At 35.4% G+C, this 27240-nt stretch overlaps 1 protein-coding gene across 9 annotated transcripts in view; it reads right to left on the bottom strand.

Moving 5' to 3' along the window:
• LOC149774642 (cytosolic carboxypeptidase 3-like) overlaps positions 1–25922 on the bottom strand; it is a 365035-nt gene extending 339113 nt beyond the window's left edge. For all 9 annotated transcript variants that reach the window (XM_089944927.1, XM_089944928.1, XM_089944935.1 and 6 more), the window contains exon 1: positions 25725–25922. The gene's annotated coding sequence lies outside the window, so the exon portion shown is untranslated. The remainder of the gene's footprint in view (positions 1–25724) is intronic.
• Between the last annotated feature and the right edge of the window lie 1318 nt (positions 25923–27240).

Raw genomic sequence — 27240 nt, 5'->3', positions numbered from 1 at the left:
TCTCTCAGACTGCTACATTATTTATGCTGCCATGTTGATACTTTTGAGTTTTGCATACTTCCATGTCGATACATTTGAGTTGTGCATGCTGCCATGTTGATACCTTTGAATTTTGCCTTCTTTCCATGTCGATACTTTTGAGTTATTATGACGTACAATAGCCAAACACCTTGTATAAACATGCCAATTTTAATATCACAGTTGCCTAGACACTATATAGCATGTTCTCAATGCATGGACACTATTTCACACTGCTTCGACACCGAATAACTTGTTCTCACTGTCTGGGCACTATGTAGACTGTTCTCACTGTTTGGACACTATATAACTTGTCTCACTGTCTCGACACTAAATAGACTGTACTCACTGTTTGGACACCATATAACTTGTCTCACTGTGTGGGCAATAAAAAGACTGTTCTCACTGTTTGGACACTATATAACTTGTCTCACTGTCTCGACACTAAATAGACTGTACTCACTGTTTGGACACCATATAACTTGTCTCACTGTGTGGGCAATAAAAAGACTGTTCTCACTGTTTTGACACTATACAACTTGTTCTCACTGCTTGGACACTATATAGCCTGTTCCCATGGTTCAAATACTATATATAACTTGTTCTCGCTGACTAGACACTATATACTATGCTTTCACTGCCTAGGTGCTATACAGCCAGTTCGGAATGCCTGGACACTACTCTTATGTCACGTGTTTAGGCTTGAATAAACAGTAACACAAGAAAGAGTGAAAAAACAAGCTTTGAAAAATTTAACAAAGTATTTATTTCCGTGGAAAAATACTGTAAAAAAATGAAGAAAAAATAAAACTTACGATTTTAAGAATCAAATAAAAAAATAATTCAAGAATAGGCCACGAATAAAATTTTAGAAGTCCTAATAATGAAATGTTTTAATGATTTCAAGTTCGAGTCCCGACGAGGAATCCAAGATGGAAGGCGATGACGTACAGTATTGTTATCTACAGTTCCTTGTAGAAACACAAGCAATAACACTCCGGTGTTGGAAATCCGAATACAACTTTTAATAAATGTCTTTGTTCAAGAATGCTGTATGAGCACTCAAAATATTACCAGGGAAAAAGATGTAATCCTTTTGAATCCAAATAATTCGAATAAACATTAAAATGACTACAAACTGACACAACAAAAGAACACCTTGACACCAAGTGTTTTAAGCCCAGAATAAGATCTCTCTCTCTAAACATCACTATTAAAACTAAGTAATGAGCAATTTCGGAAATGGATGAATAGCGAAATAAAAGGTCACATGATCATGTTTACATTACATACTCAAAACATCGCCCTGACGAAAACCAATCATTTTATTCTATGAATAAAATAGAATAAGGTCGTTTATTTCACTAAAACTATCGAGGGTCACATATCCAACACAGCATCGATCTCAGCCATATTATTCCCACATAAAAAGAAGAAGAAAAAAAGAACTTGTTCAAGTGACTGTTACTAATTTTGAATTAGGGTCGGAACTAGGTTAGCCTTTTGTGTTTACAAATGAATCAGTTAAGGTCAAACTATTTCCTGGAACAAATTTCCAAATCACGTAAACAAGATTATATTATAATAGCATGTACTAGAATAATAAATTTGTTTTAAATCTGACAAACAAACAATACAATTTAAATAAATATGCATTAAATCAGATATACGTAACACTACTCACTCTACTTTTGCAATAAATAGTGTGTTCCCATAGCATGGGTAAATACAGTCTTTCATATGCTACTGTCCACTGAATATGTTTAGTTCCTGCTATCATGGATATTACTGTGCTCAGTAGCACATGATTGTATTCGTCGTATCGATAGAACGCCATTGAAAAAGAGCGGAACAACGTGGAGTTTTAATATTAAAAATACTGAGTTCCTGGAGAAACTAATTCAGTGAAAATTAAGAGAAAAATATAGAAATGCCTAAATAGTTGATTCAAACAATCCAAATGTGTAATATAAATGCTTTCCCATCGAACCACATAGCATATCAATCACTGGCAGCCAATCAGAATGTGTAAATACTGTCAGCTGATAAATGGGACTGGTACAACATATATCATTCTTAAGTACAGAAGTATGACATTTGACAAGGAACCAGGTGCAGCCATTTAAGTAACTGTGAAAATAATTAAATATATGTCTAGTGCGAAAATAGATTTGTTATCGGAGTTACTTTAATTACCAGCGACCCTGTCGCGAATGTGGAATTAACCTGTAGATAACTGACCGAAAATCAACTCAAACATGTCTTGAAGGGGTTTGCCAATATATATATATATATATATATATATATATATATATATATATATATATATATATATATATATATATATATATATATATATATATATATATGTGTGTGTGTGTGTGTGTGTGTGTGTGTGTGTGTATGCATGTATGTGTGGATGTATGTTCACATTGGGTTTATGACGTAGTTATTCTATGTAAATATAAGAAAGAATAGGAAAGAAATATCAGAAGATCTCTAATGATTCGTACTGCAATAGTATATCGTTTCTCATTTGATGTCAGATGTAATCTGTTACAGAAGGCTATACGCCCTTTCATTCGTCAAGAACATTGAATTGAAAACCTGGGCACGGTAGCATAATATTAATTAATCCTTACTCAGTGAATTAAGTACTTGGACATGACAGCTTATAAATATTAATCCCAACACAGTCTACAATCCAATATCTGGACATGACAGCGTACGAATAGTAATCCCCATCACAGTCAACAATCCAATATCTGGACATGACAGCGTACGAATAGTAATCCCCATCACAGTGAACATTTCAATACCTGGACATGACAGCATACGAATAGTAATCCTTACACAATGAACAATTCAATACCTGGACATGAAGGCATACGAATAGTAATCCTTACACAATGAACAATTCAATACCTGGACATGAAGGCATACGAACAGTAATCCCTACACAATGAACAATTCAATACCTGGACATGAAGGCATACGAACAGTAATCCCTACACAATGAACAATTCAATACCTGGACATGAAGGCATACGAACAGTAATCCCTAGACAATGAACAATTCAATACCTGGACATGAAGGCATACGAACAGTAATCCCTACACAATGAACAATTCAATACCTGGACATGAAGGTATACGAACAGTAATCCCTACACAATGAACAATTCAATACCTGGACATGAAGGTATACGAATAGTAATCCTTACACAATGAACAATTCAATACCTGGACATGACAGCATACGAATAGTAATCCTTACACAATGAACAATTCAATACCTGGACATGAAGGCATACGAACAGTAATCCCTACACAATGAACAATTCAATACCTGGACATGACAGCATACGAATAGTAATCCGTACACAATGAACAATTCAATACCTGGACATGAAGGCATACGAACAGTAATCCCTACACAATGAACAATTCAATACCTGGACATGAAGGCATACGAACAGTAATCCCTACACAATGAACAATTCAATATCTGGACATGAAGGCATACGAATAGTAATCCTTACACAATGAACAATTCAATACCTGGACATGAAGGCATACGAATAGTAATCCTTACACAATGAACAATTCAATACCTGGACATGAAGGCATACGAACAGTAATCCCTACACAATGAACAATTCAATACCTGGACATGAAGGCATACGAACAGTAATCCCTACACAATGAACAATTCAATATCTGGACATGAAGGCATACGAACAGTAATCCCTACACAATGAACAATTCAATACCTGGACATGAAGGCATACGAACAGTAATCCCTACACAATGAACAATTCAATACCTGGACATGAAGGCATACGAATAGTAATCCTTACACAATGAACAATTCAATACCTGGACATGAAGGCATGCGAACAGTAATCCCTACACAATGAACAATTCAATACCTGGACATGAAGGCATACGAACAGTAATCCCTACACAATGAACAATTCAATATCTGGACATGAAGGCATACGAATAGTAATCCTTACACAATGAACAATTCAATACCTGGACATGAAGGCATACGAACAGTAATCCCTACACAATGAACAATTCAATATCTGGACATGAAGGCATACGAATAGTAATCCTTACACAATGAACAATTCAATATCTGGACATGAAGGCATACGAATAGTAATCCTTACACAATGAACAATTCAATACCTGGACATGAAGGCATACGAACAGTAATCCCTACACAATGAACAATTCAATACCTGGACATGAAGGCATACGAACAGTAATCCCTACACAATGAACAATTCAATACCTGGACATGAAGGCATACGAACAGTAATCCCTACACAATGAACAATTCAATACCTGGACATGAAGGCATACGAACAGTAATCCCTAGACAATGAACAATTCAATACCTGGACATGACAGCATACGAATAGTAATCCTTACACAATGAACAATTCAATATCTGGACATGACAGCATACGAATAGTAATCCTTACACAATGAACAATTCAATACCTGGACATGACAGCATACGAACAGTAATCCCTACACAATGAACAATTCAATACCTGGACATGAAGGCATACGAACAGTAATCCCTACACAATGAACAATTCAATACCTGGACATGACAGCATACGAATAGTAATCCTTACACAATGAACAATTCAATATCTGGACATGACAGCATACGAACAGTAATCCCTACACAATGAACAATTAAATACCTGGACATGACAGCATACGAACAGTAATCCCTACAGAATGAACAATTCAATACTTGGACATGACAGCATACGAACAGTAATCCCTACACAATGAACAATTCAATACCTGGACATGACATCATACGAATAGTAATCCCTACACAGTGAACAATTCAATACCTGGAGAGCATACGAATAGTAATCCCATCACAGTGAACAATTCAATACCTGGACAGCATACGAATATTAATCCTCACACGCTTGTCTTCTCTAGTTATCTTATGAAACAGAACGATTATGTCTGTCCAAACTGTCTGAGACAAACAACGTTGTAAACATCATTTACGACATATCCTTGAAAATCGACTTGACGTTTCAGCACAGAATGCTGATGCACAAACCTGTCGGTTAGAAATTAGTACCAACGTTAAAAGCACTTATGGTGTTACGTGTTTAGGCTTGAATAAACATTAGCACGGAAAGAGTGAAAACAACAAGCTTTTCAAAATTTAACAAATAATTTATTGAAAAATTCTGTAAAAATGAAGAAACGAGATAAACTTACAGTTTCAAGAATCAAATCCAAAAATAATCCAAGAATAATCCACGAACTAAATTGCACAAAGTCATAGTAATAATTGTTCTAATAATTTCAAGTTTGAATCCTAACTGAAAATCCAAGATGGATGATGATGTCGTATCCTGTCTTTCCAAAATTAATGTGTGAACACTCATCAAAATATTTCCAGAATTTTAAAAAAAATCCTTTTGATACCCAAGTGATCTGAAGAAAATTATAACTCAGAATCTGGCTACAACAAAAAAATCTCTCTCTCTCTCTACGCATCTATATTAAAACTAACAAATGCGCAGAATGGAAAAACCGGAATAATGAAATAGAAAGGGGAGGGGGTGTGTCATGTGATCGTGTTTATGTCACGAACACCAAAAGATGACCCTGATCAAAACCAATCATTTTAAATAAAACAGAACTTGTTTACGAAGGTTGCTACACATTCTGGAACAACGTCAGAATTTAGATCAACACCTGGTGTTTACTATAAGAATGATTCAGCTGAACTGATTTTCTGGGGAAAATATCATCTCCAGTGAATAAATTTACATTATAATAGCATATAATAGAACAAAGAAATTAAAACTGACAAGCAATTAAATTAAAATAAATATGAATTAAATCAGATTTATGTAACAATGGAAGAGATGCTTGTAAGGTTTATTGCCGAATAAAATGGTACCTTAGCCAATTGGTTTTTTGCGTGATAATGTCATTTTTAGACTATCTTGTATATGTGCACAGGATGAAAATATGCCAGAAGTTGATAAGCTCTTGGACACAGAAGAAACCTCATTTAAGTCTGTCCCAAAAAGTTCATCTTGCTGTGGCAAAACGCAATAAATAATGCCACACATCGCCGTCTCTGTCTCTGTCTGTCTGTATGTCTGTCTGTCTCTCTCAAATATCGTTCATGTTTAACGCCAGTCGTTTAATGATCAATATTGTATGAAAATAAAACAACAAAACGAAAACCCCCAAACCATTAAACAAGCAGAATGCACACGGTCAACGGTGAACAGCAATATCCAATTAAAATTCGATAATGCATGTACTTTGTTCTCCATATGGTTTGATTATTTAGGGCAAGTAAAGCTCCAATCAAAACATTCTCAGCGTATTCACTCAAGTGGAAAAAGAAAGAGCTGATGCAATTGGTTGCCAATGAAAGCTATGTTAGGAACTACTTTTGATCACACGGTACAGTAAAGCGTTGGGATGAGATACAGCCATGATAGAAACATTGTCGTCATTTCCTGCCCTACTGTATGTGGTGCACTCCATCAAAGTTGAATCACCCAAAACTTCCAATGCATGCTTATTCTTACAACAGCCAATGCTATTTCTGGAATTGAGGGAAATGAATGATCGATGTTGCGAATGTGACAGACTCTTTTAATGTCAGTGATGTTATGATCCAATCCATTACGAATCGGCTGAACTTACAGCATGCAGGGCCGGTTGAAACCAATAGGCAAACTAGCCGGCCGTCTAGGGCGCCAAGATTTAGTGTGGGGTGGGGTGGGGGTAACGCCAAGTATACTGTCGTTTTTTTTTCCTATTTATTATCATTGGATACGCAGGCTAAATAATGAAAATACAATTATCAAGCCGAATGGTTATTAATACTAATGAACAGTTTATAATAAGCGATGTCCCGAGGGGTGGTGGTGGGGACATGAAGACACGAAATCTGAGCTGCTGATGATAGGTTGCGTTTGCAATGGGCAATTGTCTCGCACTGTTTCGCTGGACAACTTCACATGAGGACACATTCTTGTTAACTGTTTTTTTCATTATTTATAAAACTCTCCTCATAAGATATAGAAAATTTTACTTTTTTGAATGAAAAAAGGACCTTGAACATATATCTGGCCAAATCATGTTGGATATATATTGCTAACATTCTTTTCTCGATGTAATGGTGTCACACACTCCTTCCTTTCGTATGAATCACTGGGGAAATAGATTGGTATTCTTATTTCACACACTCATTTCAAATGAATCATTTAAGGACATATTTTGGTATTGTTATTTCACATGCTCCTTTCATATGAATCATTGAGGACATATTTTGTATTCTTATTTCACAAACTCCTTTGATATGAATCACTGAGGACATATTTTGGTATTGTTATTTCACATACTCCTTTCATATGAATCATTGAGGACATATTTTGTATTCTTATTTCACAAACTCCTTTGATATGAATCACTGAGGACATATTTTGGTATTGTTATTTCACATACTCCTTTCATATGAATCACTGAGGACATATTTTGTTATTGTTATTTCACATACTTCTTTCATATGATTCAACGAAAACAAACTTTGGTATTTTTATTATATTAAAAGACAGCAAATCAGGCTATATTTCTTCGTCCCTGATTGCTAAATACATAGACCCCACCTCATCCATGTATTCGCTTCTATTGCAAAGTTGATATTATTTCCAGTTGCTTTCGGACTAAGATATTTTCATATGTATCTTCTTGCCAAGTACTTTCTACCACCTGTAACTGGTGTCGCCAACCTTGCCCACGTGAAAGAACACTTGCACTGTTGAGTGTAACTGTCGAGGGGGTGGGGTGTTGCTAATCTGTTCTCTAACTTAAAATCGCTGCAGATACGAATAGGGTTTTAATCCATCGTCTTCGATTATCTTGTATTAAGCAACTTGTTGCAGTCTCGCTATGTAACAAACTTTAAATGTCCCACAATGCAGCTGTAACTATTACACCTTTTGGAAGAGAAAGATAAGTACCCGGAAGTGAGATTAGGTTAGGTGATTGTCTGTAATCTTTTTGCTTTTTTTCATTAAAAAATTTAATCGTATTCGCATAATACTGTTACCGATTGAAACATATAACGGGACGTGTACACTGCACACCATTGAATATATAAAAAATACGGATTGACGTGATGTGTATTACTTGAATCCACGTTGTAAAACATACGGAGATGAATAGAAATTGTGATTAATAGTAATTATCGCCTTGGAAGGGTATTTAGTGCTGTACAACTTGCTGCTTGCGAACACACGGAGATACGCGAACATAGGAAGTCTATAAAAATGACATAAATGGCCCTCAGATTTTGAAAGGGCTGAAAAGATCTCTGGCCCAGTTATTCACTCTTATGGAGTAGGAAGGGAGGCATCTCCAAGTGTCATTGTCTGTTAAGGATAACAAATAACATTTCTGACAGAGCACTATCATGACTTGAAGTGGACGAGTATTAAGTTGCTCAATAGCAGTTATATGCTGTATTTAACCTTATAGTTAGGTTTGTTTTCTTTTTGTTGTTTGATATTAGAAAATATACAAAGATACAAGTATTCGAAATCTTTTAAATGACAAACACGTAAGCTCTTTGCCACGGAGGAGTAAACATAACACCTTTCCTTAGTGTAGGTCCTATTATAAAAATATATAATTGACTTGTGGATTGTACATGATATTGGTTCTTACTCGAAAAGAACGGTATATATTGTGCATTTTCTTCAAGATGGCAGCGGAAGCTAAAAGGCATGAACTATATATAGACTTACCAACACTACCGATTTTTGCGGTCGGTTACCGATTTTGGGGTCTATTATTTTACCGCAAACCGAGTGTGTGTGTGTGTGTGTGCGTGCGTGCGTGTGTGTGTGTGTGTGTGTGTGTGTGTGTGTTTTACTGCATACCTATTATTAGGTCTTTTTCACCGTATACTGATTTTGGAGTATTTTACCGTATGAAGATTTTCTTTTTTCTTTCTTTTTTTTTTTTGTTGTTGCCGCATAACAATTCTTACCGTATACTGATTTTGGCGTATTTGTACCGCATAATGATTCTTACCGTATACTGATTTTAGCGTATCTGCACCGCATAATGATTCTTACCGCATACTGATTTTAGCGTATCTGTACCGCATAACGATTCTTACCATATACTGATTTTAGCGTATCTGTACCGCATAACAATTCAGGGATCATATTTACCCTATACTAACTTTGGGGTTATTTTACCACATACCGGTTTTAGCGACTTATCATACCGTATTACAAATAATTTGAATTCATTTTAATTAGTTTTTGTTTGAATGGTTTGCGATATGTTTACGCTGTAGCTCAGTAATCACACAATATAACTTGTGCTGCCATCTATCATTTATTCGTTCTGTGACACCCCTTGCACTACTGCAAAACTAAATTTGTTATTCAGGTTCCTGCCGCATCCGATATATGACCTAGTCGTATCAGCTAATTGTTATCATAACATGTGGCTTTAAAAACCATTTATCCTGCTTGGGCCATGGGGGGTGCAGCATATGCCTCCTCTGTTACCATTGGATACCAGCATGTCATACACCAATTATACCTTTCTTCTGGAAGAGTTCCCCTCCCCTATTAGAAGGGACTCCCCCATCTACCATCCCCCAGATATCATATACATCAGGTAACCAAGAAGTCCCTATCTGACATGGCTGGAGCCTTCATGGTTGCATTCGCTGTTGTGCCGTTTTTAGCTGTTGGATACTAAATTGCATCACAAAGTGTGTGCGTGTATGTGCGTGTTTAAAATTACCTAAATAAGCAAGTATGGAAGAGTAAAGGGTATCAGCTTTGTCAGACCGGCATGTTCAGGGGACAAAATACATAACAGGTTTTAACTGAATGTATATGCCTGTGATTTCGTACCTATTATTGAGATAACTTCGCCGATTTCTCACCATGCACGCTGTTGGTTGTATTACTAATAGGGCCAGTTTCTCACCATGCACGCTGTTGGCTGCATTACTAACTGGGTTGCTACCAAAATGAATAACATCTCTCACGAAGGAACTTTATAATATCGAAATAGACACACACACACACACACACACACACACACACACACTCGCACGTGTATATATATATATATATATATATATATATATATATATATATATATATATATATATATAGCGTGTGATCCCTAAATATGACATACATTTACTGACTTGTAGTTAACCTTCAAGCTTTTGAATGTAGGCATTGACCCAGAGATAACATCGAGAAACAGTCCTAACAAGCTGATAAAATTCTATACAAGTGCGACAGAATTTCGTATTTGAAAACATGAAAGTTCTCACATTCAAATTATACCATGTTGGAAGTAATACAATCTCTAGACCATCAGCAATTAAAGTATAGGATACAAACAGTAAATCAATCAATTATGGTAATTGAGACATGAATTGGCTTGCAACTCCAGTCATACAGTATGTAGGTGAATGTATATGACTGCTCATTTCATAGCAAATTTATGTAATGAATTCAGCGATTTTTATCTTTACAAATCTCGATGAATAAAAAAAAAAACATTATTCAAGATGTGGCACATATTTTGGTGTATAATTATCACAAATATAGGACTCAATTGCTACATGTCTAATATCACTGGGTTTATCAATATTCCCTGAAAAATAGTTTATTGTAGTGAGATCACCTTGAAGAACATTCGGATTACACGGACACTACCTTTAGCCTTGCAATACATGATGGCATACACACGTTTAATACAATAAACATGAAATATGCAACGTAGTATTAATGAAATGACTTTACCAGCATGGGATAGTGTTGCAGGTATTTTGTTTTGAGAAAGATGTCATGTGACTAAGCGCATAAAAATAGCTATATTTTATTTATAAAAAAGACCACGCAACTGTTGCAAGTCTGGATATCAATTTTGTCACAGGAAAGTTCGATAATTAAGTAATGCACATTTTGAACGATCTAATCTGATTTTAAATTAAAATTGCATAGGAGTTTATGTCTCTGTCAAATTTTAACAAATTCCACCAGAAAGGAGAATACTTAGGTAAGAATTACCAGCAACAGCTTGGAACTATGAATTAACTCCCTTATTTTCAAGTTTTCTTTTTCCTTTGGAAGACAATATACAATTGTCCATATCACACATCTTTGTTAAATTTAATATTGTTTTCAAAACATAACTGATAATATTACTTAGAAAGTGAATCACGTGCAAATAGTTGTCAGATCTTTGCCACTGTTTATATATACTGTATCACATCCGAATGGTTACCTAGTCGTTGTAATCTTTATATGTACTGTATCATACCCGAGTGGTTACCTGGTCTTTGCAATCGTTGTATGTACTGTATAACATCCGAATCGTTGCTGTTGTAAACATGATATATTGGATTTCTTCTTCACAGAGTATTCTGCTTGCTCAATTGATATTCTCTGATGAAAAAATGTAATTTCTCAATTCGCAGTATGACACTTGATTATTTATTAGATCATCTTTTTCTTCTCAGATGATACTTTTCTTCTTGTCCGAAAAAAATCCAAGCATCTTTTGATGTGTGACACATAGACGTGCTACTACATGCTAGCTATTTGATCGTTACTCTAAATAATTTCTTGTTGATGACACGAAATACAATAATATGTTCACAGATAATATAAGTTAGACTTGCTAACTCATCTGTTATAGGTCATAGTATAATTCTGTTAACGCCTTCAACAAAGACTATAATGTTACAATGGATAATGTTAACAAAGCGTCAGTCAGGTATGCGTGGACTATAGTAATTTTAATCTATGCATTCAAAGGTTTGTGATTGATTGTATTAATTTAATTTGAAATACTCAAGAAAATTATTGATGCCTATTATAATCTCCTGTATGTATGTATGTATGTATGTATGTATGTATCAATGAAATATGTATGCATGTAAGTCTGTGTCTGTGTGTGTGTGTGTATGTGTATGTGTGTGTGTTTTGTTTGTATTTAAGTGTAATACATTTGAGAGGGGAGTTTCCTCTAGTTAACTACCCCTCTATTTTGCTGTTATGTTAAATGATGATGCGAGATCTTGTTCTCTTTCTTTCCACGTACTGGAGAGTCCTAAATATTAATGTAATCCTTTCCTTGGAAAAGAAACTTGTCAACGTACAGAAAGTTAAAACTCATAATAAACGATCGTTCGGACGTGTAAGATTGTAAATGTGTAGGAAGGTATGTATTTACGAGTGTGTGAACAGTTTACACTGAAAATAATAAATGCTTCTTTATTTAACTGCCTGTATACTGTCATAGAGCAACTGTTTCTTTTTTTAACTAGCTGTAGACTGTCATATACTAATCGTTTCTTTTTTAACTAGCTGTAGACTGTCATAGAGCAATGTTTCTTTTTTAACTAGCTGTAGACTGTCATAGAGCAATTGTTTCTTTTTAACTAACTGTAGAATGTCATAGAGCAATTGTTTCTTTTTCTAACTAGCTGTAGACTGTCAATTGTTAACGGCATATACAGAGCAGAAACAATATCACACACAATAAACACCAAAGAAAGCGCTGAATATAGAATACTTTTGATGATTATGGTTTTAAAAAATATATATTTCCAAATGGTAGATATCGCTCCATATTACGATAAGCACACTATTTTATTGGCAATACATCGCTTCTTTCACTGTTCTCAGACAGCGTACCCAGGAGTATCCCTTTCTGGTTCTGATAGATTACTTTAGCAAAAAAGGTTTGCAAGTTTTACAGGGAGACATAACCATTTTGTTTTTAATGACTGGCTCATATTCGCAACAATAAATTGTTCATTGTAGCACGAACGACCTTGGTCTTTCCGATTTCTATCTTACAGAATAGTCAAATTCCGGTTCCTTGTTATTGGTATGATATACGGAGTCTCCATAATTTTACTGAAGAATAAGGGGAAGATACAGTGTTCTTTTGGTAATGTTTGACCCAGATGAGAGGCGCACCGTTCATACTGTCCCACCACTTCAAGCACACTATTTGATAGGCATATAAAATACAACCGTTGGCAGGTATAGTTATAAGTCTTGAACTTTCGTTATGACCTTATATATAATTTATCGTTTTCTCCAAGACGTAGTCTAGCTTTCAGTCCTATATATATATATATATATATATATATATATATATATATATATATATATGTCATGTGTCAAGAATTAAAGCTGCCAATAGAGTCGAAGTTACCAGGCCGAAGTGGAGAAAACTGCGTGCCTTAATATAGGGCTATCTCTCAAAACAAATATAATTCTTTTACGTGGATCACGAGAGAGAGAGAGAGAGAGAGAGAGTAACACTGCAATTACGTTACACAAATTCCTGATAAAGAGTATACCAGTAACAGACAAAGAAACCAAAGTAGCATATAGACCTAATAAAAGTTGTACACTGACCCAACCAAAGTAGCATATAGACCTAATAAAAGTTGTACACTGACCCAACCAAAGTAGCATATAGACCTAATAAAAGTTGTACACTGACCCAGCCAAAGTAGTATATATTTCCAACAGGACATAGGTCACAGTTATAACTTCAGGTTCAATACCCGGGATTGTGGTCCTTGTCTATTTTATAGATTTTCCCCTTCTTTTATTTTGGTGATGATATAAGAGTTAGGTTTATACATTCTTGGCATTGAATTAAAGGTAACCATATATTCATTAGACTATGAGCATTGTGGAAGTCTGCATGTAGTCTGGTCACACTGAGTAACGAGGCATTTATACTGATCCGGAAGGAAAATCAGGGACCCATGGCACGTCGCTTTGTTTACAGTCCAGCCTCTAAAAAATAATGCCGATTAACCTACGATAACCGTGGGTTAATCGCTGAAAATACTTTAATATGTGATTTGTTAGGATTGGGACACAGTGGAAAGTTTAGTACTGAGAAATAAATGTAGAGACTATATAGGAAATGAATTACAAGAGTATTATATATATATATATATATATATATATATATATATATATATATATATATATATATATATATATATATATATATATATATATATATATGTCTTTTATTTCAGACTTAAAAAGAAAAATCAAGGATTCTGAAAGAATGTAAGCTATCAGAATTCATTTAATTGCAAGAAAACGGAAGTAGCAAAATCTGTCATAAAATTCAAAATGGTTGAATTAAGCAGTTTTAGGAAGGAATAAAGTATGCATTTCGTATGGGTACCTATATTATGAAAATACAAATTCGGCTACATTTACAGTACAGCTCGAAAATATTATCGAATTTACAAAGTTATTCTACAACAAATCGACAACAACAACAAAGAAAAAACAAAGATAAACTTCGATTTTAAGCATCACATCATGCGAAGTGGTTGGTGTAGAATCAGCAACAGAAATGACACAGACTAAAATAAATCAGAAATTATTTATACGCTTGACAGGATTCAAGAAACACTGTCCTTGTCCGAAAACGATAGTACCGCATTTAGACGTTAATCCTGTAGATAGCACTAAGGGCCGATTAATCAGGCATATTTATTTTTAAAATACCTAAATACAACATTATTTAAGGTATTCGAGTACCATCCCGGAAGTCCACTAGCTTATTTAAATATCAAACGTGGTAGAAAAAAGATAGAAAATGCAACAAATTGAAAGAATTTCAGTACTTATTTTAAGACTCAGGGTCTATATTAGTCACGTGGATAAAATCCATATTGAAGGGTCTATATTAGTCACGTGGATAAAGAGCAACAGACACACAGGATGGCACATAAGCATATATAGATGCAGAAACAGCCACCAGTGATATCAAATTTCTCAAAGTACATTTGGCTGAACATTTGAAAACGGAAACGCGCGATGGCGCACAGATTACTTTTAGAGTAATCTTTAATGAGCAAAATCTTAAAACAATCATAGTTTGATGCAAGCATATTACAACACAGTTTTAAAGATTCGCTGCAAATGTAAACCATCAAATAATCTTTCAATATAAAAGTATTTATTGAGGGATTCATTGCTATAGCTGTCGAGACTGGACTTTAGAATGTGGAAGGTTTTCATTGAAAACGAAACAAAAATTAAATCACAGAAAGTCATTGTCATGTAAAACTTAAAAAAATACAATCTAATGTAAAAATAATTTCTGTAACCCAAACTCAACTTAAAACAGGCAATATGGGAAGAAGTATTATCTCGTGTGGAATAGTGGTATTAAGTACAGCTTTGTCAGTGTGGAATAGCGATATTAAGTACAGCTTTGTCAGTGGGGAATAGCGATATTAAGTACAGCTTTGTCAGTGGGGAATAGCGATATGAAGTACAGCTTTGTCAGTGGGGAATAGCGATATGAAGTACAGCTTTGTCAGTGTGGAATAGCGATATTAAGTACAGCTTTGTCAGTGGGGAATAGCGATATTAAGTACAGCTTTGTCAGTGGGGAATAGCGATATTAAGTACAGCTTTGTCAGTGTGGAATAGCGATATTAAGTACAGCTTTGTCAGTGGAGAATAGCGATATGAAGCACAGCTTTGTCAGTGTGGAATAGTGATATTAAGTACAGTTTTGTCAGTGTGGAATAGTGATATTAGGTAAAGCTTTGTCAGTGTCGAATAATGATATTAAGTACAGCTTTGTCAGTGTGGAATAGTGATACCAATACAGCTTTGTCAGTCTGTGGAATAAGTAATATTCGGTACAGCTTTGACAGTGTGAAATAAGTAATATTCAGTACAGCTTTTACAGTGTGAAATAAGTAATATTTAGCACAGCTTTGTCAGCGTATATATATATATATATATATATATATATATATATATATATATATATATATATATATATATTCAGAAGTTGCAATATTCACGGAATTCTCTTTTGACATTTATTATTGATTGAAATTAAACAAACACACGTGAACAGCAAAATCGTGCCGAAGGACGTGAAAGGGATACTTGTACGCCGCTCAGCAGCGTGTATCGTATACACAGTGCGCTATAGAATGTAATGAATTAAAAAAGAAAACACTGATATGGAAAATGGAGACGAGAATATAGAACACCAAGGATGAAAAATTGTTTAAGGTCAGCTAAATGAAACATCGGCCCTCATATTTCGTTCAGAACTGTTCGAAGAAGTATTTCTTATTAGCTTTAGTATAGGACAGGAACATTTCACCATCGGAATCAAAAGTTTGCGTCACACCCTCGGGAAAGCCTCGCGTTGGACACAAATTTCAGACCTCTCAGTGGAATTTTCCTGTCTAGTATCGAAACGTAATAATTGATTCTGATAACCTGGCTTTGGAATGTCGATAATACATTTCATCAATACAAATGTACTGAGTTAGTTAAATCAACACAAAATGTCATGTTTACAATTAAACAAAACGTGCTGTTTGAAAATGTTGAGCTTCCTGCCAGTTTCGTTTCAAGCTAAAAGGTCCGTCAGAAGTTACTAAAACGAAATTTCTCAAGGGACAGGACGTGACATGACAGGTCGTGACATGACAGGACGTGACATGACAGGTCGTGACGGACAGGACATGACATCACAGGTCGTGACGGACAGACATGGGTACAAAATATATATTACCCTCAATAGATATTGTCAGTGAATAAAAATAGACATCATCTTACAAGGGATACACATAGCTTAAATTCCTTCTGTCGTTACACTTTAATGAACTACATGCCAATTTACGATGTAGAATACATGTGAAATGAAGTGCCGGTACATTTTTTTTGAACCTCCACAAAACGTTGGTGGATATAGTTTGGACAACATAATTGCTTAGTCATGCAACGGTTGCCAATCAAACTTCGATCTTGTATTCTAGACAACATAATCGCCTGGCCTTACAACAGTTGCCGATCATATATCTCTTTTGCGGTTTTCAGTACGTGGGAAGGAGCAAAATATTGGATTTCGCAGATCAAACGTTAGCATATTCAACTATGAGATCAATATGATGTTTCGATATCATTCATGTGTGCAATATTAGCCGATGACACTTGGTAACTAAATGGTGACCTTTGACCTTCCGTTTCGGACTCGTGGAGTGAGTGCTAAGGTTCATGACATTGTAAAATGTTATATGGTCCCTAATTGTACAGACCGGAAGTTCTCGAAACGGTATAGTTTTTTAAAAAAAATAATAATATGCCCGACTAAAAACTTCACGTGTATGTACACAAAAAATGTTAAATCATTTCTATGTATCAAGACGTGGTGATGTTTTTAAATGTTTTGGATGCCTTTAGGCAGGTACATAAGCTGGCCAATCATGTTTTGGATGCCTTTAGGCAGGTACATAAGCTGGCCAATCATGTTTTGCAACTGAGATGATCTAATTTAGATTCTACATAAACTGTCTGAATTTAGCATTTTTGGAACGGCAAAAAAAAACTCCGTACAAACGCCTCATTATACCGCGGCTGTCCTAAAATGGTTGTGGATCTTATCTGCGAAATTTCTTGATAGTGATTTTAATGATTTTATCATCTTGGACAATTTCAGATTTAAGCGATCTGGAATCCAGTGCAATTTATTACGTCATGTTATCGCTAACGCTGATATGATATATCATGAGCGCAATTTTTCGAGCAACACGAATGCAGTTTGTACGCCATTTGATAACGCTAATTTGAGAACGTCATTTCAGACTACATAAATATCTAGTAAATCTTGTCACAGAGGATAAATTATTGTTTGTGCACAACTTGGTTATTTTCTTGCTTGTTCAATATTGATATACACAGTGATATCTTTGCCCACCACTTTAACAAACAGTGGGAAATACTTCTGAATGTATTGATTCTACGATGCTAAGAATTGCCGTATTTTAAACCAATGCAGTTGTCCATAGCAACTTAATTAAAGATTATTTCATTTTCCCGGATACTGTAAAATACTAAAGAAAGATGCTGCTGAAAAGGTCTGGTTTCAAAAACTGTTTCATAGCCAAAATCAAGTATTTTCATTTCTATCATGTGTGATGTATTGTAATGAACACAACATCCATTATATGTGAAAAATATAATAATTTTCTCTTTGAACGAGTGGTGTCATTGTTGCCTTTTATATGCCAAACTAAACCTGTCCATGAATAGCCACATTGAACCTGTCAATGAAAAGCCATATTAACGAAGACTATTTTTTACGTATGATATCAAAATTCAAAGCATCCAAAACTAAACGATCGATTGAACAACGAAGACAAATGTTGCAGGGAGTGTTCCACGAGGACAGAAAATACAATTATCGTGTTTCCATGGCGGATGAGGTAGTGTAGCAGTGTTAAAAGCAACGTGGATCACTGCAATATACTGTCCACTAATTGTGGATCACAGCAGTATACTGTCCACTAATTGTGGATCACAGAAGAACATTATCTACCAAATGTGGATCACATCTGCTAATGTTAAAAATTTATAACACAACCTTCAATACAGTTGCACACCATTCAAAAAGAGAAAGGTGGTACCGAAAAGTGAGAAACATTAATGTATCTTCAACTTTAAAAGTAACCAGTGAAATTTAAGACAAAACAACCTTTTAAAAGGGGAATAAATCACACATGGTTGTTATTACGGGAAATGCTGGTATAGGAGTTGAATTGAAAATTCCTTCTTAACAGCAGTATAACAAGTCTAAGAAGAGTTATGCCTTCCCTTGAACTGCCCTTTAACAACAGACTATTTTAGACTGGGTCGTTTAGGAATGGACTCACACAAAGACAGCAATTTAGATAATTTTCGCAATCCTTTTGAGATCCAGTAAGCTTCGTAATCAAGCCCAGAATGAAACACAAGGCCAAACTTTGAATGTAATTGAGATTCCGTAATTAGCTAACGTGGTAGGTTAGGTCAGTGTATCGAGACACACTGTCAGCATTATGTGAAGAAACAAAAAACAACGTATGTGTCTGCGATGCAGTTTTGTTAAGAAACATTGAAGGCATACAAATACGGACTACGGAACTATGTGGTTTAATTTAATTACGCCATCAATCATTGATCTTTGCAAACGTTTTCAAAACGCCAGACAAAAATATCATAACTACGGTTATATTTGTAACATTTTGAAAAGGACTGGTAAGTATAACGTTTTAACGACACATGTGGGACATAGATTGGTGCCGTGTTCTAACAACGCATGTGGGACATAGATTGGTGCCGTGGTTCCTTAGTGTTTGTTTAATCTGTTGTCATAGATACATGCTTAGCCACCGTCAGCTTTAGAGCACCTGCAGAACAAGGCGCGTCTGTTAACCTTGCTGCTGCTGTTTTATGTTGTTGCGTATATATATATATATATATATATATATATATATATATATATATATATATATATATATGTGTGTGTGTGTGTGTGTGTGTGTGTGTGTAAGTAAGAGAGATATTGTCGTTTTTAAATTGAACCCAGTTATCTTAAAAAGGTAAGTTGTAACGTTATATTCATGGCAAAGAGAGTTGATATAAATTGAAACGATTGTACTTAACATATATTCCCTCCTACTTGTGTCTTTAGTATATATCCAGTAGGCGATCCAGCTCAGAGTTTAGCGTGCCGGACACACCACCCAAAGGTTACGGGTTCGAATCCTAATATCGGATCATCCTGGGTCGACTACGTTATTTGTCATTGCGCAAGGAACTTTGCTCAAATTGGCTCAGAACGAAATAACCCAAACCAACCTCCCGAAACCAAACCAAACAAGCCAACCAAAACCATCCTGAAGAAAGTAAGAAGACACCAGCAAAGGACATCACAAAGGAATAAACAATGGTGGTTAAATGTGCAGTCTTGTTTCAAATAAATACATTGGTTTCGATAGAAGGGATAATTTCTGTCCGTGAAGATCAATTACGCTATAACATGATCCAGTTAAGATAGATGGGATGATTTCTGTCCGTGAAGATCAATTACGCTATAACATGATCCAGTTGAGACAGAAGGGATAATTTCTGTCCGTTAAGATCAATTACGCTATAACATGATCCGGTTCAGATAGAATGGGATAATTTCTGTCCGTTAAGATCAATTACGCAACAACATGATCCGGTTAAGATAGAAGGAGTAATTTCTGTCCGGAAAGTTCCTTTACCCAACAAGATCACAAAATATCTATTGAATGTCTGATTTCTGTTCTGGGAGAAAAGATGATTCAGTCTCGTTAAAAGGGGGTGATTTCCGTTAATTGCGCCAAAATTATGCCACTTTAGACGGAAGTGTTTATTTCTGTCCGGAATGTTTAGTTACGCAACAAGATGTCACAGTTTCATTAAAACGGGATGAGTTCTGTCCGGTAAGGTCAACTGCACAACAAGAAGAGCAATATAAAGTCTTTAGAGCAAACAAACATGGCGACAGTTAGTAGCCAAACAACCGTGGTGACATTGAGTAACCCAACAAACATGGTCAAGTTTAGTAACCAAACAAACATGGTCACGTTTAGTAGGCAACAAACGTGGTCAACATATCATTGATAGTCATGTCCATTATACTGTTAGAGAGTAAACGGATATAAGGTATCTTGTGTTATATACGTTGTTACCACCTGTCAATAAATCATTGGACCATTATTTAATATTATTTAAACATATAGATCAAATTTAAAATACATCTTCTTTTGCATGCCTACCTGTGTTGGGCCTGGTATAAAGCAATTTGATATGCCCGTGCTACTAGTATATCAAATTGTGATCCGCCCATGGTGCATTGATACGCATATATAAATAGTGTTTCATGTTCTAGTTATATTTTAACAGCAGGCCATCGATTCTATATTCCCCAAATCTGTGATGAATTTGCACTGGTAATCATTAGGGTGGTAATAAAATAACAAAGAATAATAATAATCCCCATCTTCTAAATGAATTAAATATGGAATATAAACACTCTCTCTCTCTCTCTCTCTCTCTCTCTCTCTCTCTTTCTCTCTCTCTCTCAAAAGGGGAAGAATACGGGGATGCCTGTGCAGTGAGAGAGAAAAAGAAAACGGAACTTGCACCAAATATCCAACAAGTACCATGATATTTTATTACAGTGTTCATAATACTAATGAATGACACTTGTAATAACTTGTCAATATATTATGGTACATTTGTTGGTCAGGATGAAGACATTAATCTATTTATTACTATGTTTGTTTTAATTTCTTTCTTCCTATTTATAAAGCCTATTATTAAGGGTCTGCAAACAGAATATTTAAAATCAAAAGGTCATAAGGTCACTTACTCTACCCATCTCCAGCCTTTCTTTCTCTCAGTGAGTTAGTTGGTAAGGCAGCAAGCTAATCAATCAATATAAAAACATAGTGATAGCCTATGAATAAATGCCTTCATGGTAAGTTTCCCCAGGCCAGCTACAACATCTCTCCTCTCCCCCCCCCCCCCTTCTCTCTCTCTCTCTCTCTCTCTCTCTCTCTCTCTCTCAACCATTGTAGATTGAAAAATACCAACAAAGATCGGTGAAAAGGAGATCGTGGCGGATTGTTGCCTGTGTATGCGATGATATCTCTGGACCTATGAATGAAGGCAAAATATAAACACACAAATTACTGGAAAGTGGATAGATGGAAAAGGAAAATAGAAACAGTTGTATGTTTGGTAGTAATGTTAATTAAATGACACCAACGACTTAGATCAGTTGTATTACACTGAAATGTTTGAATTACCGCTTGTTGGTACTTCATTTTGCTTAGTGTATTTTTCCCACTTGTTCCAATATGCTAAGCGATCTCCGTTCAAGTACATAATTATGCTGTGTTTGTAGTGCTCTATTTTTGTCACTTAAACCATCTTTCGTGTTTCAGTAGTAAGTGTGTCTTATATTTATTTACTCAATAGACTGAAAATGGAAGTTCAAAAACTAAAGAAGCAACTTATCAGTTTGAAAAGGAGATTGCGAAAACTCGCATACACTCTGGAAATGGTTGTGTTAACTTCATTCATTCCGTCAATACATAGTTGCCTGCAGTCAGTCTTAATTCGCTGGAAATGCCATTGTGCGCATTTGCATGTGATATAAAGTATATAGTATATACGCTGTATCTTTGAAATACGGCTCGTTTTATAAATGTTTTCATTTCTTTTTAATGAAAAATGTATACAGTTAGTTTAGGCCACAGTGATTTCAATAACAGTTCTCATACAGAACACCAATATGAGTTCTCATACAGAACACCAATAAGAGTTCTCATACAGAACACCAATAAGAGTTCTCATACAGAACACCAATAAGAGTTCTCATACAGAACACCAATAAGAGTTCGCATACAGAACACCAATAAGAGTTCTCATACAGAACACCAATAAGAGTTCGCATACAGAACACCAATAAGAGTTCTCATACAGAACACCAATAAGAGTTCGCATACAGAACACCAATAAGACTTCTCATAGAGAACACCAATAAGAGTTCCCATACAGAACACCAATAAGAGTTCTCATACAGAACACCAATAAGAGTTCTCATACAGAACACCAATAAGAGTTCTCATACAGAACACCAATAAGAGTTCGCATACAGAACACCAATAAGAGTTCTCATACAGAACACAAATAAGAGTTCGCATACAGAACACCAATAAGAGTTCTCATACAGAACACCAATAAGAGTTCTCATACAGAACACCAATAAGAGTTCGCAAACAGAATACCAATAAGAGTTCGCATACAGAACACCAATAAGAGTTCGCATACAGAACACCAATAAGAGTTCGCATACAGAACATAAAAATATATACTAAAAGTATTAGAAGACATCTGTCCTTAAGTAAATACATTAAAACTCAGCATTAAAATACGAGTAAATACTACAAGGCCGGTCAATAAATAACCCCGTGACCTCCAAGATGATATGGCCTTTAGACATGAATCATGCATGAAAATGGAGTATTAAATGTGATCGTTTAGTAGTAATCGACTTTTATATGAAGATGTAATGCTAAATCAGGCATGGGCTCCTCTGATGAACTTTTGAATATTGGATTCACATTCAGGTCAGGCCAGGTCCTGATCATGTTATGATAAGCAATTCCAAATAATAACGAGTATTAAGATACATCATTCGTGTATTCAATTATGATGCGCCATTACATTTCATGCATTTACAGTTTGAAAGTTACTATGAATTTGGTCACTAGAGGTCGCTCTCGTGAACGGACCGCGTTATGTTTTAATAAACAGGCTCCTTTTTGTCAGTGCCGGATTATCAAATAGGCAGAGTAGGCATCGGCCTAGGCCCCCCCCCCCCCCCCGACAACGGATCAAAATACTATTGATAAAACATATTAGGAGATAATTTGCGAAGGAGACCCCAATAGTTCGACTACTTAAGGGCCTCCACAGGGTTTCATACGGCACTGCTTCTCTTTGCTGTGAAATTCAACAGATGAAATGTAGACACTCGCCATATGAAATGGAACTTTCATCACAAACAGTTACATTCAGTGTTTGAATTAGGGATTCTCGACATTTGATATTGAAATTTCAACCACCGCCTTTTATGTCAAAATATACACTAAAACATTTACATAGGAAATATAATTTTAAACCATCACTATATAACTCAACATATAAAATCTAAAATCTCGAACTAGAAAATTGAACTTTAAGGGCATGCAAATTGATCCAACACGTGATATTGGGTTTCTCGACGTACGGCATCGAAATTTCAACTGCAACTTTCTCATTTGACCAGCTTTTATCCGCTACGACGCCTCATAAGAATGGGAATGCTTCTCGTTGCTGTGAAATTCACAGACGAAATCTAAATACTCGCCATATGAAATGGAACTTTCATCACAAACAGCTGCATACGACGTGTGAATTAAGGATTCTCAACGTACAATACTGAAATTTCAACCACCGCTGTGAAATTCAAAACATACACTGTAAATCGCCGACATAGGAAATATAAATTTAAACCACCGCTATAGAATTCAACATATAAAATCTAAAATCTCGATATAGAAAATGGAATATTAAGGACTTGCAATTTGATCCAACACGTTATATTGGATTTCTCGACATAAGGCATGGAAATTTCAACTGAAACGTTATCATTGGACTGGTTTTTTGTCGCAATGGCCTTATAGGTCAGCGTCTTTGGTGTCTAGAACGAAACTTAACGTAAGAAACCGACTTGTGTATATCTGATATATATATATATATATATATATATATATATATATATATATATATCGCTGTCTATATACATGAAATACGATTATTTGCGTATATCATGGAGAGGGGCGAAATAGTTCGTAGTCTCGATACTTGGAATCATTGTCATTTTGACACAAACGAAATTTCAGTACTGTGAAACAAATGTTGAGAATATATAGTAAAATTAATTGTGTTATGTTTCCACGTGAAAGACAAATGCTTACATAAATCAGAGTGATGGTTGAAGTAGCTCGTAGTCTACGTACACGAAACACAATTCCGTATACCAGAGAGAGAGAGAGGTGAAGCAGCTCCTAGTATACATGAAGGTCAATAATTCGACATGGTATATGGAACGACATTACGTTGGAAAATGAAAAGCGGTTTGTTTTATTTGCTTCCATGTGTTAATAATCTCCATTGCTAACAGAGTGTTGCTTTATTTCTGACATTTTGTATAACGTTCGTTATGTCGCATTTTACATGATATTTTGCATAACGTTCGCTATATCGCATTTTACTTGATATTTCTTATCACGTTCGTTATACTGCATTTTACTTGATATTTCGTATCACATTTGCTATGCTGCATTTTACTTAATATTAAAAATATGGAACGACGCGAGTCTTCTGTAATGATTTACGATGTGCCGCTCTCAACCTTCCTTCCCAGGTGAGAAGATGACAGGAAATGGAACAACAAACACGATATCTGGGGACGACTTAGCGATGGTCCTAATGTTGCGGGTCCAAACTAAACAACTGAGTGTCAGTGTGAAGTGGAATGTAAATCTATTCAATCGGAAAACAAGATCGTCCGATCAGCAATATGATAGGCTGGACTAATTCGGACTTGTTAGAATCAGTTATCCAATAAGATGTACGGAATGTTTTGCATCCCTCTACATTATAAATTTTAGAGACAGGTGACGGTAAAAGGATACATGTATTTCCTTGGAACCATTTTTATGACAAATTATAGACACGTGACTTGAAATGCAGACCTAAATGTCAAACTATTTCAAAGATGGAACAAGAAGAGGTCTGTCGACATACAAGCGTAAAGATAGTATCTACTCTAACAATACTCTGCAACACGTTCGATGCGTTATTAATAATTGTATTTCACTTAAATATAGTTCAAATGAACGTACGATTATACGAACTGATGTGTCAAATATATCAGATATTGACAATAACAACGAACCAACTAAAATGTGTCAAATATAGAAGATATTGACCAGAAAAGAACCCATGAAAAATGTTTCAAATATATCAAAATTTGACAATAACAATGAACCCACGAAAAATGTGTCAGATATATTAAATATTGACAATAACAACGAACCCACGAAAAATGTATTAAATATATCACATATTGACAATAACCAAGAAATCTTCTCTCTCTCTCTCTCTCTCTCTCTCTCTCTCTCCAATAAATAAAGATCATACCTTCGTTAACGGTAAAATCCAATTCTACGACCCAAAGGCTTTGACAGGTATTCCAGTAAAGATTTCCGTTATATGATTCAACAGCCAAATTTAACTTTAAACTTAACTATCACTAACCGCTTCAAACATGTCCATGTTGTGATTTTAGTGTTCAATATTGAGCGTTCCAATATCCCTGTCCTCACCTTACAGGTACAACAACACTACACGCAATCCCGGCAAGAATATGACAGAGAACTCGCCTATCAAATGTTTAATCGGACAAACAATCGAATAATCAATAATATTAGCCCAGTCTGCACTTCTAAGAAGATTGAGAACTTGAACCGATCGCTACAGGTAAGGCGTACAATGCAAATTACAGCGTTAAGAAGGAATATTGACTACGGTCTTTCGGTCAAAAAGAAGAAGGATGGTACCCTTGGGTTGTACAAGGACTTGGGGTAAACAAATTTAGGCTCATCACTCATTCAAAACTTGTTACTTAAACTTTATCAGCTGATCAACACCATTAAGGCATTTTAGCAAATAGTCGTATACCTCACAATGTATATGGATGTCTTATTACTATGAGAATAAAGATCTGGTTGAACATCTAGATCAATTAATCGATGGATCAATCAAATAAATAATATATTCATCATTTCTTTCAATATTTGTGTATCTGTCAGATATCTATCAGATTAACGATGTGTTTAATTTGTAAATGACCTAATGCGTCGGGCAAGACTTCGTACCTACTAGCCAAACTTCCTAACCACTTAAAAACGTACCTACCTACCTACCTACCGACCTAACTACCTACCTACCAAGCAACCAGTCAAACTACCTATCTGCTTACCTTCATACTTACCTACGCAATCACCCAACCGAACAAATATATTCGTGCACGAACCACTGTATCTCTCCAATAATCCGTGACACATTCAGTCATTTGATTATATAGTTGGTTTTCGCAAGACAGAGGGTATGTTGTGATAACGTTGTCTGTAAGCCCGTATGTTCGTCCGTGCGTCAGTGCAGCTGTTATCTGTTTTTCCTTTCTGTATCTTAAGTTTCGTATCAGCTTTTACCCACATGTGTGAATGACTTACACTGGAGGCAACCCAACCCCCAAACGATACCCTCCCATAAATTGGTTGCTCGTTCAGTACCCCAAAGAGCAAGGTCACAGTCATTGAAGTAGTTAATCGTTTCTGCAGAATATTTCTTCACTGGATTTCATAATCAACCTCATATATTGCTTGCACCAGTGGCAATAAAGACATTTAAGTGAGCTCAATAGATCGAAGGTCAATTTCACAGCGACTGAAATAGTAAAGTAGTCCCCTACAATAATGTTATATCTACAGCTCATACTTGATCAAACTTGGTAAACTGCATTCACTTGATGCAGCCAATAGAAATAAATAATTGTGGACGCAATAGCTGAACGTTCAAGGTTACAGTGATTGAAGAGAAAACATGAATTCGGTACAATAACTCTTGTTGTATAACATTTACTTTGACTATACCT

The sequence above is a fragment of the Sinohyriopsis cumingii genome, unplaced genomic scaffold (genome assembly GCF_028554795.1).
Source record: "Sinohyriopsis cumingii isolate HCF-2022 unplaced genomic scaffold, ASM2855479v2 utg000160l, whole genome shotgun sequence".
Taxonomy (NCBI): Eukaryota; Metazoa; Mollusca; class Bivalvia; order Unionida; family Unionidae; genus Sinohyriopsis; species Sinohyriopsis cumingii.
Note: the sequence above shows the minus strand (reverse complement) of the source record. Positions and strands in the feature narration are given on the sequence as shown.